Genomic DNA, 16,046 nt, shown 5'->3' on the forward strand with positions numbered 1-16,046 from the left:
AATATTTGTGTGGAGATCTACCAGATGAGTAAGAGCAAGTTTATGTATTGTCAAAAGACTTGGACGTCTCCAGGTTAACTTACGTGTCACCCAAGTCACATTACTGGATGCTCTGGTTATCTGGTTTACCACATGTCAGCGTATTAGAATTTTGATATATATTAGGACATTAAAACCATACTGGTTATAATTTGATTTCTTGGATTCAGAAAGTACTTTGGTATCTTTCAATGCTTCACTGTTGTTGTTATGAGCAATTGTCATTTTTATATATAGTACTTTAGACGTACTAGGGTTGTATGGCATTCTCTAGATGTTGCTTTTCTACAAAATAAATTCCCTGTGTCAGCTTGAAAAAAAAAATAAATAAAGTATAAAAAAAACTCATCTTGGAGCTTCGGTGAACACACATGGCGAGCTGCCAGTCTAAAGTTCTCGAAATAAAAACAGCAAATAGAAGACATTGACTGCTAAGCACTTCTCAGTTACAACATGCATTTCTTGAAAACTAAAGAATGGTGCAACATTATTAAACATTTGTTCTGGAAAATTCAGTCAAGAGGATTATGGGGTAAGCTCTTTTGACATAATTTGGTGACCAGACCCCTAGCTTCCTTTTGTGTATCAGTGGTCTGAGGAGCACATTAGGAAGCTGATAAAAATAGCTTCATTTAAACTCCAGTCTTTCTCTTCCCTTACGAAAAGCTTTCTTGCTCAGCAGTGTTACTTGGTACTTATAGCCTTCCTGTTCTCCCTGGAAAATTGGAGTCAGTACCTGAGGCACCACCACGCTAGCCTCATGCCTAATGATCACATCAGATTGCAGGCTTAAACCGCTTTGTACAATTTCCTTTGTCTCCCCCTCTTTTCTGTAATTTTTTTTGTTGTTTCGTTGTTATGGGTAGTGACAGTTTCTGGTTTCTTTCGTTTATCAACGGTTTCCTTTACCACAGCCTCTATTCCTCCCGCTGGAAGCCTGGCACGACTGGAAGCTGGAAGAAAAACCACAACTGAATAGCCTGGCACTTACTTTAACAGTCATTTCCAACCACAGATTAATACTATTACTGGATTTGACTAACGGCTCTCAATCAGCCCAACTGTCATCACTTGAGAACATGTGAGCCAGTGGAAGCCAAAAAGGAAAATATAAGCAAATCCATATCATGGTTACAGCTTTACTGATTTCTCGTCTTTTGAATCCAAAGGTCCTTCTCTGAATATCCTCTTCTTGGTTCTCCTTAATAATCAGTATCAGGTATGGATCAGGAGGAAATGCAAATCTCCGCTCCAACTAGCTGGAGCCTTACGTCAGCTGGTGAGGGTTGCCATGGGTACCAACGAGCGTAAGAGGGCAACCTGCTCAGTTGCCATGGAGTGTGTGTGCATCCGCACCTTGCCCTGTCACCTCTGGAAACTGCACTGGATGCTGGTGTTCAAGTGTGTTAAGAAGCCAGCATCAAAGTCCAAATGAAGAGGGCCTTTTGGAGGTTCTGTGTTGATAACAGTGGTGCTCAGTGCTGGCCTATCACAGTCAGGAACCAGGTTTTTCTCTTCATCATTTACCTTGACATAGCAGACTCCAGGTCTAGCACAGGTGGTAGGGTTTTCTGATAAAGACTAGAAGAGGATAAGGGAACTTCCCTGGTGGTCCAGCGGTTAAGACTCCACGTGCCCGATGCAGGGGGCCCGGGTTTGATCCCTGGTCAGGGAACTATATCCCGCATGCCACATCTAAGAGTTCACATGTCCCAACTAAAAGATCCCGCGCACCGCAACAAAGACCCGGCGCAGCCAAATAAATATTTAAAAAAAAAAAAGACTAGAAGAGGATGGTCTGGTGTATGATATGGTCTCTTAGTGGCTCAACTAAAATTAGGTTTACCCCAACTTGGAGCTTTCCACATTAACAAAAACTCCATGCCGTAAGAGTGAAGGTTTTGGAAAACTGTTTAGTGATCCCCATCTTTTGGTCCTGACAGAATCTAACCTACACGTGGAGAGAAGAGGATTTGAATGACTATTATTTTCTGATTTAATAACTGTTGGGTCCTACTCTGGGTGTTTCATACACATTAATCCCAGTCTTCCTCCTCAAAATGTATTGAAAGGCATGTGTTTAATACACCACTGGTGGGAAAATAAAGTAGAAAAATCTTTCTGGAGGGCACTTTGGCTCCATGCATCAGAGGACTTAGGGTTCTGAATCTTCTTTACCTCACTATTCCACTTCCAGGAATTAGTACTAAAGAACGTACATCACAACCTTGCTTTAAAAAGGCTTGTGAATTTTTTGAAACATCTTTATTGGAGTATAATTGCTTTACAATGTTGTGTTAGTTTCTTCTGTATAACAAAGTGAATCAGCTATATGCATACGTATATCCCCACATTCCCTCCCTCTTGCGTCTCCCTCCCACCCCTGTAGGTGGTCGCAAAGCACGGAGCTGATCTCCCTGTGCTATGCAGCTGCTTACCACCAGCTAGTTCACTCAATGAATATTCACTACTTGCCTACTAATATTTAAATACAAATAAATAAGATCATGATATATTTTATACGAGAAAAACAGGTTACAAAAAAGCATGAGCTCATTTTTATAAGAAAATCAAAACTATAGCATATAGAAAAAGACTGAAAGACACTTAAGTCATTAATAATGGTCATCTCTTGGTCACTGGTTTATGGTTTATTTTTCTTTCTTCTTCTTTTCTCCACACCTTAAGAAAATAAGTATCTTATAGAGAGCTATTTTGAGATCAGATAAATTTCTTGATCTGTATCAAATATGTTCACTCAGAGTTTTAGCATCCATTGATGCCTTTCTAACTCTATCATTCTGTCTATATTTATTCGTTGGCATTTATTGTAAGAAAGAGCTTTCTCTTCTCTTCTATTTATTTATCCATTTTTAAGTATGGACTCACAGATGTTTGTTTTATTCAATGGGTTTAATCCATTACTATAATTATATATCTTAATGCTCAAATTGTTTCAGAATTGTCTAGTGGTCCCTTTAAGCTAGATTCTGTGCCCTTTTAACATGTTACCATTATTATTTTTTTTAGCATTTTCTTACTTTCTGATACAATAAGATGCTCTAGGCTTATCTTTTACTCTTTACTCATATTTAAAAACATGTTTTACAATAACCATGTATTACTCTTATTAAATGAAAGAACACAATACATAATGTTAACATTTATTTTAAAGTCCAGATTGCTGACCCTACATGGTTCAGAATATTAAAACCAGTGGGGCTCCTCTTTGAGTTCCAACTGAAGTGGGAGAGGGGAGCACCTGCCTTACAAATCAGTATGAAAGGCAATTATGTCCAGTAAGATCATTAAATGCATAAGTCATTGCTCTTTTCTTGATTGAGATCAGTGAGCCAGCCACACAACCCCAGATGTGAGAGGGAACAGTTAAAGTACATTCTGTTCAATTAACGTCTCATAGCCAAATGTCTCCCTGTTTCCCCCCTCAGATTACTGCATAGAAAAATGGTGAGACAAAAAAATTTTCATATGTGATTTTCTTCCTGTTGACTGTTTGGAGTTTCCCTATGAGCTGGTGTGAGGCACTTCCTCCTGTGGCTCAGAACAAGACTCTCTGACAGCCATTGGGGACTGCACTCTGGATTCTGTGAGGCACAAAGGAAAGCAAAAGAGGAGCCCCCAATTCCACCCTGTCAAGGAGTTAGCAAACCCCTCAGCCCAGAGTGCCCTGCCTGGTTTCTCCAATCTTATTGGAAGGGTTTGCTGAAACTCACTGTATGCTCAGCCTCTCGCCAGACCCCAGGATCAGTTCTAGCCTTGTGGTGACTGTGGTGGGGTGGAGGGGAAGAGACACAAGAAGCCCTGCGACGATTAGTCATTACGTCAATATTGAGTCATTTGGCCATACCGCCCAGGCGGCTGTGACCTAAGTTCAGGCTTTGTGCCTTTAGGCATGAGGCTCTGCCTGGATCCCAGTACTCCAGGTCCTAGGCTTTGTGGCTCTGGATTCTTCTAATGTCCGATGTTACCTCTCACAAGGAGCCACTCCTTATCCTGTTCTAGAAAAATGATACACGAAGGTAACTTAACAGTATGAACACAATAATAGGGGATAAGTTTTACTAAGCATATGCAATGTGAAACACAAAGCTCACTGCTTTACATGCACTGTTTTATTTAACCTCAGGTCAACACTAGGTGATGGGTCTATAGCAATATCCTCATTTTACAGTTGAGGAAACGGAGGTGGAGAGATGATTAATAATGAGTCACCATTACCCAGCTAAGAAGCGACCGAGACAAAACTAGATGCTCCAAAGCTGGTTCCTGCAACCCCTTCACTACACTGCATCCTTCAGATATGGAACTATTAGTGGACCTGAGACTCTGACTGAACAAAAATTCCAGTTTTTTTTTTTTTAAAGAAAAATTAATGAATGGGAACCACCCTGGTAAGCTGAGTGTTGAGACCAAGTAGCATTCTTCAGTTGAATCTGAGAAAAGAAAGAGGTGATCCCAAGGAACTGTGAGTCCACTAAGAACATGGAACAAGCTTGCCACACAGGACTTCAATAGCTCATTCATTCCTTCAGCACTTTTGGGGGTCTGGGACGCTCTTCACTGTGCCAAGTGCAGGGAATGCAGGAATGATTGAATGATGTGGTCCCTGACCTTGTAGGACTTATAGTTCAGGTAGGAAGAAAGAGAAACAACCATTAAATAAGCGGTGAGTGCTATGAGGAAAATAAGATGCTCTGGTGAAGAATAATAAAGTGGTCAGCAAAGGCCTCTCTAAGGAGGTGACATTTAACCTAGAGGATGACACCGAAGAAGCAGAGCTGATGACGTCTATTCACTTCCCTTTCATCTTTGGTAGTAACTGGAATTTTGGAGTACTTTTCAAGGGTGTTTACAACTTGGGCTCCTTGAAGCAGATCAACCACTACCTTACAATCCATATGCTTTATCACTAATACTTTCTCCACCCAGTTCAAAAATCACAAATATGATATGAACAATATTTTACTATTCAGTCTAGAGCTATCCTCATTTTTGTTTTCCTAAATACAGAAATACTTCAGAATCAGGGACAAGAGAAAAACTCTTTGCATTTTGCAGAGTTCATCCAAGTGTACTATTTGTTTCTTCCCTGTGGAACTGTCATATCAGCTTTAGGAAAGATGATGAAAGAAAAGAATTGGGCCCAGGGGATCCTAAGGAAATGAGGCCAAACTTGCTTTTCACGTGGGCCCTTGGGGGAGAGTGGAAGGCAAGAGCAGTGAATTGAGTCCAGACTTTTTTCTATCAACGCTGTGTAGTGGTCAGATGAGGCACTCAAAACCAAAAGGCTCTTTGGACCAGCACTGGGGAGTTCTGAGCCGCCTCTTTCCTATTTCTGGGAATGGTAATTTTATCATGTCACAAGTAGAGATTCGGTAGAGTCTGCTGAAGGCAATAGCACAGAAGACCCAGGGTCCTTTTCTACTAGAATCCAATTGTATTTTCTCTGGGAGAAGAGATACTCCCTAATGATATATTACGGGGTTGGAACCGGAGGCCATTTATAGCTAAGAAGGGGATATTTTTGATGTTTAGAGAATTCAAATCATGATTATTTTTCTGTGTACAAAGACTGCAGTAAAATGATTGCCTACTCTCTTCATGGGGCAATTTGAAGTTCTGACACCCTCCACTTCCTGGCCTCCAGAAGTCTATTTTTTTCTCCATCATAATATTTCCTCTAACTACTGAATAATTAACCCTAATGACTCATCTAGTCTCACAGGAAAAAGCCTTGTGAAATCTGCTCCTGATGCATAGAGTAAGTATACAAGGCCGTATTAAGTAATGTGTACGGTCTGAGAAGGCCCAAATTCCTCTCCCAAGCCCTGGTGCACCCAGAGGTTGGACGGCCAGTACTCTCATTATTGGGGCAGCCATTTTCGGTTTCACAAATACCCAGGACCTCAGAGGTTTCTTCTATCGCACAGAAGTGATGCGGGGCAGCTGCTCTCCTGCTCTCCTTTGTCTGCCAGGGCAACTCCACACCAACTGACCGAAGCTGTCACCACCCAAGGCTGCCAACGTGGGCCTCCAGATTGTGAGGCCGCGGGGTCAGATAGATATGTGGCCTGGCGCTGAGCAGTCACAGTGCCGCGTACCCAGAGAGGACAGCAGCCAGGCAGAGCCCTCTCTGTAACAGCTGGGCCACCTGTCTGTGAGGGAAGACAAATCCCATTTCATGAGGCTTGGCATGGAAAGTAGGTTGTCCACCCCTATGTCCAAAAGCACTTGAGTGGTGGAAGGAAAAGAGGAGAACAGGGCAGACCCCAAGGTGGATGTAAAAATGGATCTTTTCGGGGGTGGACCTTTTGGTTAATCTGGTTTGGATTCGAGGTTGTTTTTACCCAGCTCTCAACAATCTTAAGCTGTATTTCCCAGGCTTTTAAGATAATTCTCTTACCGAAGTAATGCAATGCCAAAGAAATGGTATCACGGGGCTTTGCCTTTTCCTGCTTTTTAAAGGCCATCAAAACCATCATTCCCTAACATACCCACACAGGAAAAAAGATGAGGCTTATCTTCTTGTTAAGCTATTGTGTTACCAGCATTTCAGTGGCACAAGAAAGATAAGTTAAAGGCTTGCAAAATAAGGTCTGATCCAAGCCTCACCTGATACACAGTTTCTATCTTGTTGAATGCACACGATAATGAGATTTCAAACTCTTTAGAAACCGTGGTTGCTCATGGTTTTAGAAGTGAGCTTGTATAACACAGGGAGAGCTCCTGATTACTTTGCAGTGAAGCCACCGGCACAAACAGGATTTCCTAAAGAGGTCTTAGGGCAAGGAAGCTTCATTCTCACTTTGGCTCTGCCATCTGGGCAGCCCTGCCGCTCCTCCCCTACTGTAAACAGGCAGTTAGAAGGGACCAGGGAACACCCCTGCCTATTGTTCCTTGCTCTTCTCACTTCCCTTTCATCTCTGGTAATAGCTGGAATTTATGAGTATACTGGATGACCTTCCAAGGTTTTCCTTCAGAGTTTATTTACTTCATGGATCCTCCTTAGAAGGGCTCTGTCTTTTCGCCCCCCTCATCCCGGCTGTATTTGCCCAAAGGTGTGGCTTCCTCGTTACGCACAGTTAAACTGAATGGAAAAGGAGACATAAAGGCTGCGTGCAGTTCTTATAGCTCAATGGTGACTGTGCACAAAAGACACTATTTCCCATTGGACACCTACCACTCCAGCCAGGGCTCACTTTTCCAAGAATACACTGCTATTTCTGTGGCTTGCCTAATGAAGTTCTTGTTAAAGATCCAATCTAAGAGCTCCAAAATCCAGCTCAGAGCTCACTTCATGAAGTCTCTAGTATTCTAGTCCAGTTCAGAGTAATATCGAACTCTTCCAAGCTCTTGCGGGTATTTAAATCTGTACCACGTAGCTCAGCACTCACATATGCCAAAATTCTAACGCTGCTTGCTTACTATTATCAATATTACGTGCTAACACATCAAGTCCATTCTTCTTATTTGCTCATATAGACTCTAACCTCTTTGAGGTCCTGGCCACAGATCTTGGCATGTATAAGTGAGACGCGATCTTTCACTTCTTTGCTGTCTCCCACAGTGCCCAGAATAATCTTAACCACGTAGCTTTTCAAAGGATATTTGAAAAACCATCTGAACCCCTGGTTTCAGTAAGTTTCATTTCCTTGTGATGCACGTGGGTTAAGTGGAAACATTAGAATTACCCAAAGAAACAATGCTAGGACTAGTAACTATTTAATATGCTTACATCATTCCAATTAGCAAAATGATGTAACAACTCTAAAGTAAAATTTAAGTGTTTTCTGGGAATATAAAAAAAACAAACTTCACTGAAGAAAAAATTTGAGATTGTGTGACTAGGAAGAAATATGGCAAAACTGTTTCCAGGAAGGCGTGGACTAAATAATGATTTTGGCCCATTTTATGCCAAGCTACTCAGAATGATAGGCTCTGAGCTAGATAGGCTGTAACATGCTCATTCATTCATTATTTATCTACTCGGTGCCCACTTTATGCCATGCTCTGTTAGATATTAGGTATACGGTGGTGAGCAAAATAGAGATGGTCCAGAGTTTCATGAGTGATGGGACAAATAGGTTTTAAACCAGGAAGTATAATAAATATGTCATTAGCTACTGTTATTGCAGTGAGTAATAAAGTACCCTGTGTCTCTAACCCAAGAGTCTTGTGCTTTTTGCCAGCATCCATGAAACTGTGGCAGGCTAATTTGTTAGCTTGCAATAGTGTAAAATCTCAGATCCTTCACAGTTCTTGGTGCCAGTCAACTGACAGACTGAAGAATGAGGACTTTTTAGTTTAGAAAGGAAAACACCAAGAAGGGGATAAGGCTGAAGTCTACAAAATCAGTAAGAGGAAACTTTGTTGTGTCCACTTATCTTGAATATCAGACCAAGGAAGCAATCCTTAACATTTGGGAGAGGTAAATTTAGAACAAAAGAAAGGAATTTCTTCACAGAGAGGGTACTAACTTTATAGAAGTTACCATCTCAATAAGCAGTGCTGGCTGAAAATACAAACTTTTTTAAAAAAAGGGCCTCACTAAATTTATGGATGACAGACCTGGATTGCCCAATTCAATACACATTTGATGACTCCATCTTTGCCAAGTGGAGGATCGTGTCCTACAATGAGATCTTGATTATTCTGTCTCAAAGAAGGACTACTGGGAAAGGTCATTAATCTGACCTAGTAAGGCCGTTTTTAATCTACAAAATAAGAATTAGACTCTCCCTTGGTTTAGTATAATTTGGATATACATACATAGATACATATGTACTTGGGATCTGGAACGATAAAATCTCCCTTAGAACAAGCTACAATGCATAAAAATCTTAATTTTTAAATATTAAATAATCTTGGTAAAATATGCTTATATTTTAGGGCAGTTGTTTCCCAAACTGGATGTGTAGAACACTTCTAGAAAATTCTAAGAGGCATATCTTGAAAAATATGTCCCATGGTCAAATATGTTTGGGGAGCAATGCACTATATATCCTTGGGCATTCAAAATTCACATTAATAACAAGGGCTCTGATAAGTCCTGAGTAAGGAAACTAGACCTAGCATTTCCAAAGTTATTTTAATATTATTCTACCAGACCACAGCATGCCTATTATCTCATCTTATGAAACATCATTCCATAAAATGGCAGATAGAGAATGCTCTTTTAAGGTGTTAACAAATGAAGATTTATCTGGTAAGGAATATACAGCTATAATGCCACATTATCTATAAAGCCCCACTAACCTGAAGTGGAAAATGACAGTAAGCAGGGACAGAAAGGGATGCCAGGTAACTAACTGGATTTCCTGGTTTGGCCAGCTGATACAGGATGGGTAGGTCATCCTCAGTTGGGGGATCCTTGGGCTCAGCTGTTTCTTGGATCCAAGGAGTCAGAAAGACCCAATTTCAGGAATGTTTCCATGTTTCAGGAATATGGCAAGCATAACAATCATAATTATAGCTAACATTTATTGCTGACAATCAATGTGCCAGGTGCTGTTCTGAGCACTTTACATTAAATTCTCACAATATACTATTATTATACTTACTATTTTCACAGAAAAGGAAACTGAGGCACAGCGAAGTTAAGTAACTGGCCCAAGAGTACACAGCTAGTCAGTGAAAGAGCTGGGATTTAAGCCCAGGCAGTCTGGCTCCAGAGTGTCAATACTTATGCTCTGCTACCTTTGGAATTACAGCATATATTAGCAAACTTCCATATGACCAGTGTAATCCATATCACAAAGCAACTCACTGGACCTTCAAGTCAAGTTGAAGCCTTATGTAAATAGCCTTAAAATAACACCCAGAACTGCGCTAACACATCTTGAAAAGCTTGTCAAAGTTTTACAGTTGTACCAGAAGAAATAAAATACAAATGGGACAGCATGGACCTATTGTCAAAACAATCTCCCCTTTGCATAATTTCTTCTTCTCACCAACTTCTTACTACAAATATGAAAACAAACAAAAAACAAACAAAAACCTACAAATATACTCACCCTCTTTGAATCACAGCACCGTGCAAGGCCACTTTGTTAAAATAGTCTCTAAAAAACTTTTCTTACAAAAAGTGATATATGTGTTTTCCCCCCAGAGGCCCAATCCTTTGTATACTTTTAGTTGAGTGCTGAGCACAGAATCCCTCTGGGCCCTCTTGGCCTTCAGAACTGGTGCTGTTCACTGTGTAGACATTCCCAGCCAGAAAGCTCTTCCCCAGCCATTCTGAATCGTGTGCTCTGCAGTGTTTACTGTTTCTTCCATCACATCCTGTAGGGTTTTTGTTTCTGTTGTGTTGCTATTATTTTATACATTGGTGTGTTCGTCTTCTACTGCTGCTGCAACAAATTATCACAAATTTGGTGGCTTAAAACAACACCCATGATTCATCTCACAGTTCTGTAGATCAAACGTCCAGGTATGGCTTGACTCACTGGTTCTCTGTTTAGTCTTACAAAGCTGAAGTCAAGGTGTTGGCAGGCCTGTGTTCCATTCTGGAGATTCAGATCTGCTTCTCGTCTCATTTGGGTTGTTGGCTGAGTCCAGTTCCATGTGGTTGTTTTACGGAGGTTCCCATTTTCTCACTGGCTGTCAGTGGGGCCACCCTTAGCTCCCAGAGGTCTCTCTCCGGTTCTAATGGGCCCCTATATTTCAGAGGCTGCAACAGTGGGTCAAATCCTTCTCACACTTGGAATCTCTGTGACTTCCCCTTCTGTCCCATCTCTTTTGCCTCCAGCCTGAGAAAGTTATCTCTTTTAAAGAGCTCATGAACAGAAACAGACTCACAGACTTAGAAAACAAACTTAAGGTTACCAAAAGGGAAAGGTGGGGGAGGGATAAATTAGGAGGTTGGGTTTAACATTTATACACTACTATATATAAAATAGATAATCAACAAGGACCTACTGTTTGGCACAGGGAACTCTACTCAATACTCTGTTATAACCTATATAGGAAAAGAATAGATATATGTATAACTAAATCACTTTGCTGTACACCTGAAACTAACACAAGATTGTAAATCAACTAAACTCAATATACAATAAAAATTTTAGGGGCTTCCCTGGTGGCGCAGTGGTTGAGAGTCCGCCTGCTGATGCAGGGGACATGGGTTCGTGCCCCAGTCCGGCAAGATCCCACATGCCGCGGAGCGGCTGGGCCCATGAGCCATGGCCACTGAGCCTGCGCGTCCGGAGCCTGTGCTCCGCAACGGGAGAGGCCACAACAGTGAGAGGCCCGCGTACCGCAAAAAAATAAAATAAAAAATTTTAAAAAGACCTCACGTGATTAGACTGGGCCCACCCAGATAACCCAGAATCATCTATTTTAAGGTTCATAACCTTAATTATAGCTGCAAAATCCCTTTTGCTATTGTAACAAAACAAATTAGGGGCATGTTTAGACATATTTAGGGGCCATTCTGGGTACCACTTTTGGTGAACATTTCTGTGCCAAGATGGCCAAAGGGTGAATGATAATGCTAAACACCTGCCTCAAAAAAACAAAAAACTAAACCAAACAAAGCAAAGGAAGAATTTCACAGTGAGATGTTAAGTTCCTAGTTTTAACCCATTTCCAGAAGCCTTTAAGGCCTGGGAAACAGGATAAAAATCAGCAGCTGGTTGGGAACTGGTGGAAGGTCTTTGATATAATGGGAGAAAAATGATCTCCCATGTATCAGCAAATGGTAGCTGGAGGAAACGACTGACAGAACAGAGGATGACTTCCGGGGATTTAAGAGAATATAGGAGTTACTGCAAATGGATATTCCTAGGAAAGCATCTCCACAGCCTGAGGTAATATTAAAATTTTTTTAAAAAAACATGAAAGGGCTGGAGCAGGATTCTGGATAACCCTGGTATGTCAGCCAGTAACCCTTCAGTTGGATCCCAGGGAAGTCCTGGGGATCTGGGGAGAGAGGCAGGGGCATGTAGGGAACTGGGGGTACTCTGGGCTGTGGATCTTTTAGCAATGGTAAAACTGGAAGCATGTCAATATTTTAACAACGAGTAATGGATGCCGTAATATTAACAACACAGTGACATCAAGTGACATGAATAACATGCGCGCTAACACTCTCACTTCTAGGAAAACAACAGCTCACACTTTCATATTTCAACCATCTTCATAAACTGTATAGATACATGGTTATTTACTAAGCAATTCCACCAATGTTGAACATTTTGATCAATTCAGTTTTTTTTGTATTAATATAGATCATCTTTAAATAGAAAAAATGCAGTGTTATGGGAAAATGTAAGAAATTACATTAAAAGAAATATATCGCTCACTTGAAAGTTTAACCAAATTTGCCTTTTGCATCATTTCCTCAATTCTCCTAAGTGTCAATTCTGCTTTGTGCCTCCTAAGGGGACTGTAATCTGGCTACTCCATTTTCCGTCTTTATAATTGTTTCTTATCCCATTCATCTCCCTTCCTATTTTCATCTTTAGTCTTTTCCTTTGACCTACTCCTCTCTATTTTTTAAAGGCCTTTAGAAACCGTTTCTTTGTAGTCATAGGTGGGCTAAAATGAAACATAATTTTAGTCCCATTTAATTAGACTTTTAAATCTGATGGGACACTCTGCCTGAAGCTTTTTCAGGGGAATTTCTGAAGTCCAATTACGGGGCTATTCTCATAATAAGGACTATTAATTTATAATGAAATTGTCTGCTTTTAAGCTTCATCCAGATGCTGTTGTTAAAACTATACTAGCCCGACCACATTCCTATGGGGTCATTAGTATGGCCAGTACAAACAGGTGAAGGCTGCTGAAAGCCAGGTTCTCAGAACTTCTGTGAAGAGCTGGGTGCCTATAGGCAGTCCCTCAGGGAATCTCACCAGCCCATTCATACTGTGGTCACCCATTCTATTTTTTTTTTTAATTTTACTGAAATACAGTTGATTTACAATGCTGTGTTAATTTCTGCTGTAGAGCGAAGTGACTCAGTTATACATACATATTCTTTTTCATATCCTTTTCCATTATGGTTTGTCACAGGATATTGAATACAGTTCCCTGTGCTATATTATACAGTAGGACCTTGTTGTTTACCCATCCTATATATAATAGATTACACCTACTACTTCCAAACTCCCAATCTTTCCCTCCCCCATCCCCCCTGGGTAACCACAAGTCTATCCTCTATGTCTGTGAGTCTGTTTCTGTTTTGTAGATTTGTTCATTTGTGTCATAGTTTAGATTCCATACATAAGTGATATCATATGGTATTTGTCTTTCTCTTTCTGACTTACTTTGCTTATTAGTATAATAATCTCTAGGTCCATCCACGTTGCTGCAAATGGCATTATTTCATTCTTTTCAGTGGCTGAGTAATATTCCAATGTATATATATACACCACATCTTCTTTATCCGTTCATCTGTCGATGGACATTTAGGTTGTTTCCATGTCTTGGCTATTGTGAATAGTGCTGCTGTGAACATAGGGGTGCATGTATCTTTTCCAATCATGGTTTTCTTTGGGTATATGCTCAGGAGTGGGATTGCTAGATCATATGGCAACTCTATTTTTAGTTTTTTGAGGAACCACCATACTGTTTTCCATAGTGGCTATACCAATTTACATTCTGTGGTCACCCATTCTTTTTTTTTAACATCTTTACTGAGTATAATTACTTTACAATGGTGTGTTAGTTTCTGCTGTATAACAAAGTGAATCAGCTATACATATACATACATCCCCATATCTCCTCCCTCTTGCATCTCCCTCCCACCCTCCCTATCCCACCCCTCTAGGTGGACACAAAAGACCGAGCTGATCTCCCTGTGCTATGTGGTCACCCATTCTTGATGTGCTAATTCTGATATCCCTCTCAGTCAACTCAAGTATTCCCAAGTGGTATTTAATAAACAAACAGTAACTGAATCCTTACATATTGGAACCTTTGTGTTGCCTTCACACATTTAGGACAAGTCACTTGAGAAGAAAGTTCTTGGGTCATAGACTTTCCCCCACAAATTTAGATATTTCTCTGTTCTCCTCTGGCTTTTAGTCAAATAAAAGAGAAGTCTGAGGCCAGCCTGATTTTCCCTCTTTTTTGTATAGCTTTCAAATACATTTATTTGGTCTTCATAGGCTTTTTTCTTTCTCCATGCAATTTTAACATTTCCCAGGATGTGCTTTATGTTGGTCTCAAGTGGATTCCATGGGTCGCCTCCCCAGTATCCACCTTCTCCTTTCTCCTTGTAACAGACCCTGATGTTCTTCAGACCACCATCTATCTGATCAACAAATTCCACTTTTCTGGTATCAGTCCCTGGCTTAAGTGCAGGCATATGTTATAAACAGTCCTGAGGATGAATTTCAGCACACCTGTTTGGAACTCTGGTAGAAAAGGATGTGTTCACTGTCCAAGTGTCCTGGTGCAAAACCTGGAACTACCATACCACTTTGCCATGAGGGAAGACAGTCTTCAAAGATGCCACCACACGGAAAAGAGTCTCAAAGAAATGGAGCTGCAGCTTCTAGATTAAGCCAACCCTGAAGCTCACCTACCTCTGGAATCACCGTTTATGTAAGCTAACAAATTTCTTACTCTTTAGCTTATCTAAATTGAGTTCTCTGTACCCACAGCCCTGAGCATCCCAAACTACTGGTATCTCTTCTGCAATGATTTTCTCCAAAATATCGTGAGACCTTTTAATCCACATACTCAAGTCATGTCTTAGTCAATGTTCTGATTACTGCATTTCACGAAATGCAGTAATCAAAAACATAGACTAAGACCGTTGATTTCTTATGCCAGATTCCATTCTCTATTCTTCATATTTGTCCTTTTCTCACCATTTAAAACCTTTTGTTCTTTTCGTCAGCATTTTGTGAGAACTTCTCAATACTGTCTTTACATCAAGGATTCCATTTTCTATAGTATTAATTCTACTTTTTACTCCCTCCTCTCAGATTTCAATTGTGCCACTGTACTTGATTTCTTTTTTTTTTTTTTTTTTTTTTGCGATATGCGGGGCTCTCACTGTGTGGCCTCTCCCGTTGCGGAGCACAGGCTCCGGACGCGCAGACTCAGCGGCCATGGCTCACGGGCCCAGCCGCTCTGCGGCATGTGGGATCTTCCCAGACCGGGGCACGAACCCGTGTCCCCTGCATCGGCAGGCGCACTCTCAACCACTGCGCCACCTGGGAAGCCCTTTTTTTTTTTTTTTTTTGCGTGATTTCATTTTAATTTCACATCTTATGTATCTCCCTTTCCATCTCAGTTTACTGTTTTTACATTTCAGAATGTTCGGTTCTTGTTGCCTTTTGTTTCTCTTTTATGTATTTTTATTGAAGTACAGTTGATTTACAATGTTGTGTTAGTTTCAGGTGTACAGCAAAGTGATTCAGTAATTTATACATATATATGCATATATATATTCTTTTTCAGATTCTTTTTTGTTATAGGTTATTATAAGATATTGAATATAGTTCCGTGTGCTATACAGTAGGTCCTTATTGTTTATCTATCAATACTTGCTTGTGTGGTAGTATTTTTTCAAAAGTCACAAGAATTTTATTCTTTTAGTTTTTCTCATTCTTCTAAGAGGGATAATCTACCCAGACAAACAATGTATAGTCAACAAAATGTAGACATTACTTTGACTCGTTCTGTAAACATTTAACGGTCTCTGAGTAGCTCTTAGATCAATTTTAATATCTCACATGTTTCACCTAATACTGCTCTCATGTCTCTGTCTCCATCTACTAAATATCTTATTCTCGTCACCTCCCCTAATCCCTTTTTGCACATAAGGTTTTCTGGTATTTGTACTCATACCCGAGAGAGAAAGAGATATCATACTGATGGCAGAGGGGAGTCAATACCACTGTGGAGATCTCAACAGGATCAGTGGTGGGAACAGCTGACCATTTTTTGAACTGTAATCAACCTTGTGTTTCTCAAAAAGGGAATGAGGGAGGAAAAGAAAGGTCTAACTATTTCCAGGTACACATAACATA

General features: G+C 40.5%; 1 protein-coding gene across 4 annotated transcripts in view; it reads right to left on the reverse strand.

Moving 5' to 3' along the window:
• The window catches only part of CDK6 (cyclin dependent kinase 6), a 226,328-nt gene that overhangs the window by 38,476 nt on the left and 171,806 nt on the right, over positions 1–16,046 (reverse strand). The window lies entirely within an intron of this gene.

This window comes from Aethalodelphis obliquidens, unplaced genomic scaffold, assembly GCF_003676395.1.
Source record: "Aethalodelphis obliquidens isolate GAN/ISIS:26980383/991018 unplaced genomic scaffold, ASM367639v1 scaffold5, whole genome shotgun sequence".
Taxonomy (NCBI): Eukaryota; Metazoa; Chordata; class Mammalia; order Artiodactyla; family Delphinidae; genus Aethalodelphis; species Aethalodelphis obliquidens.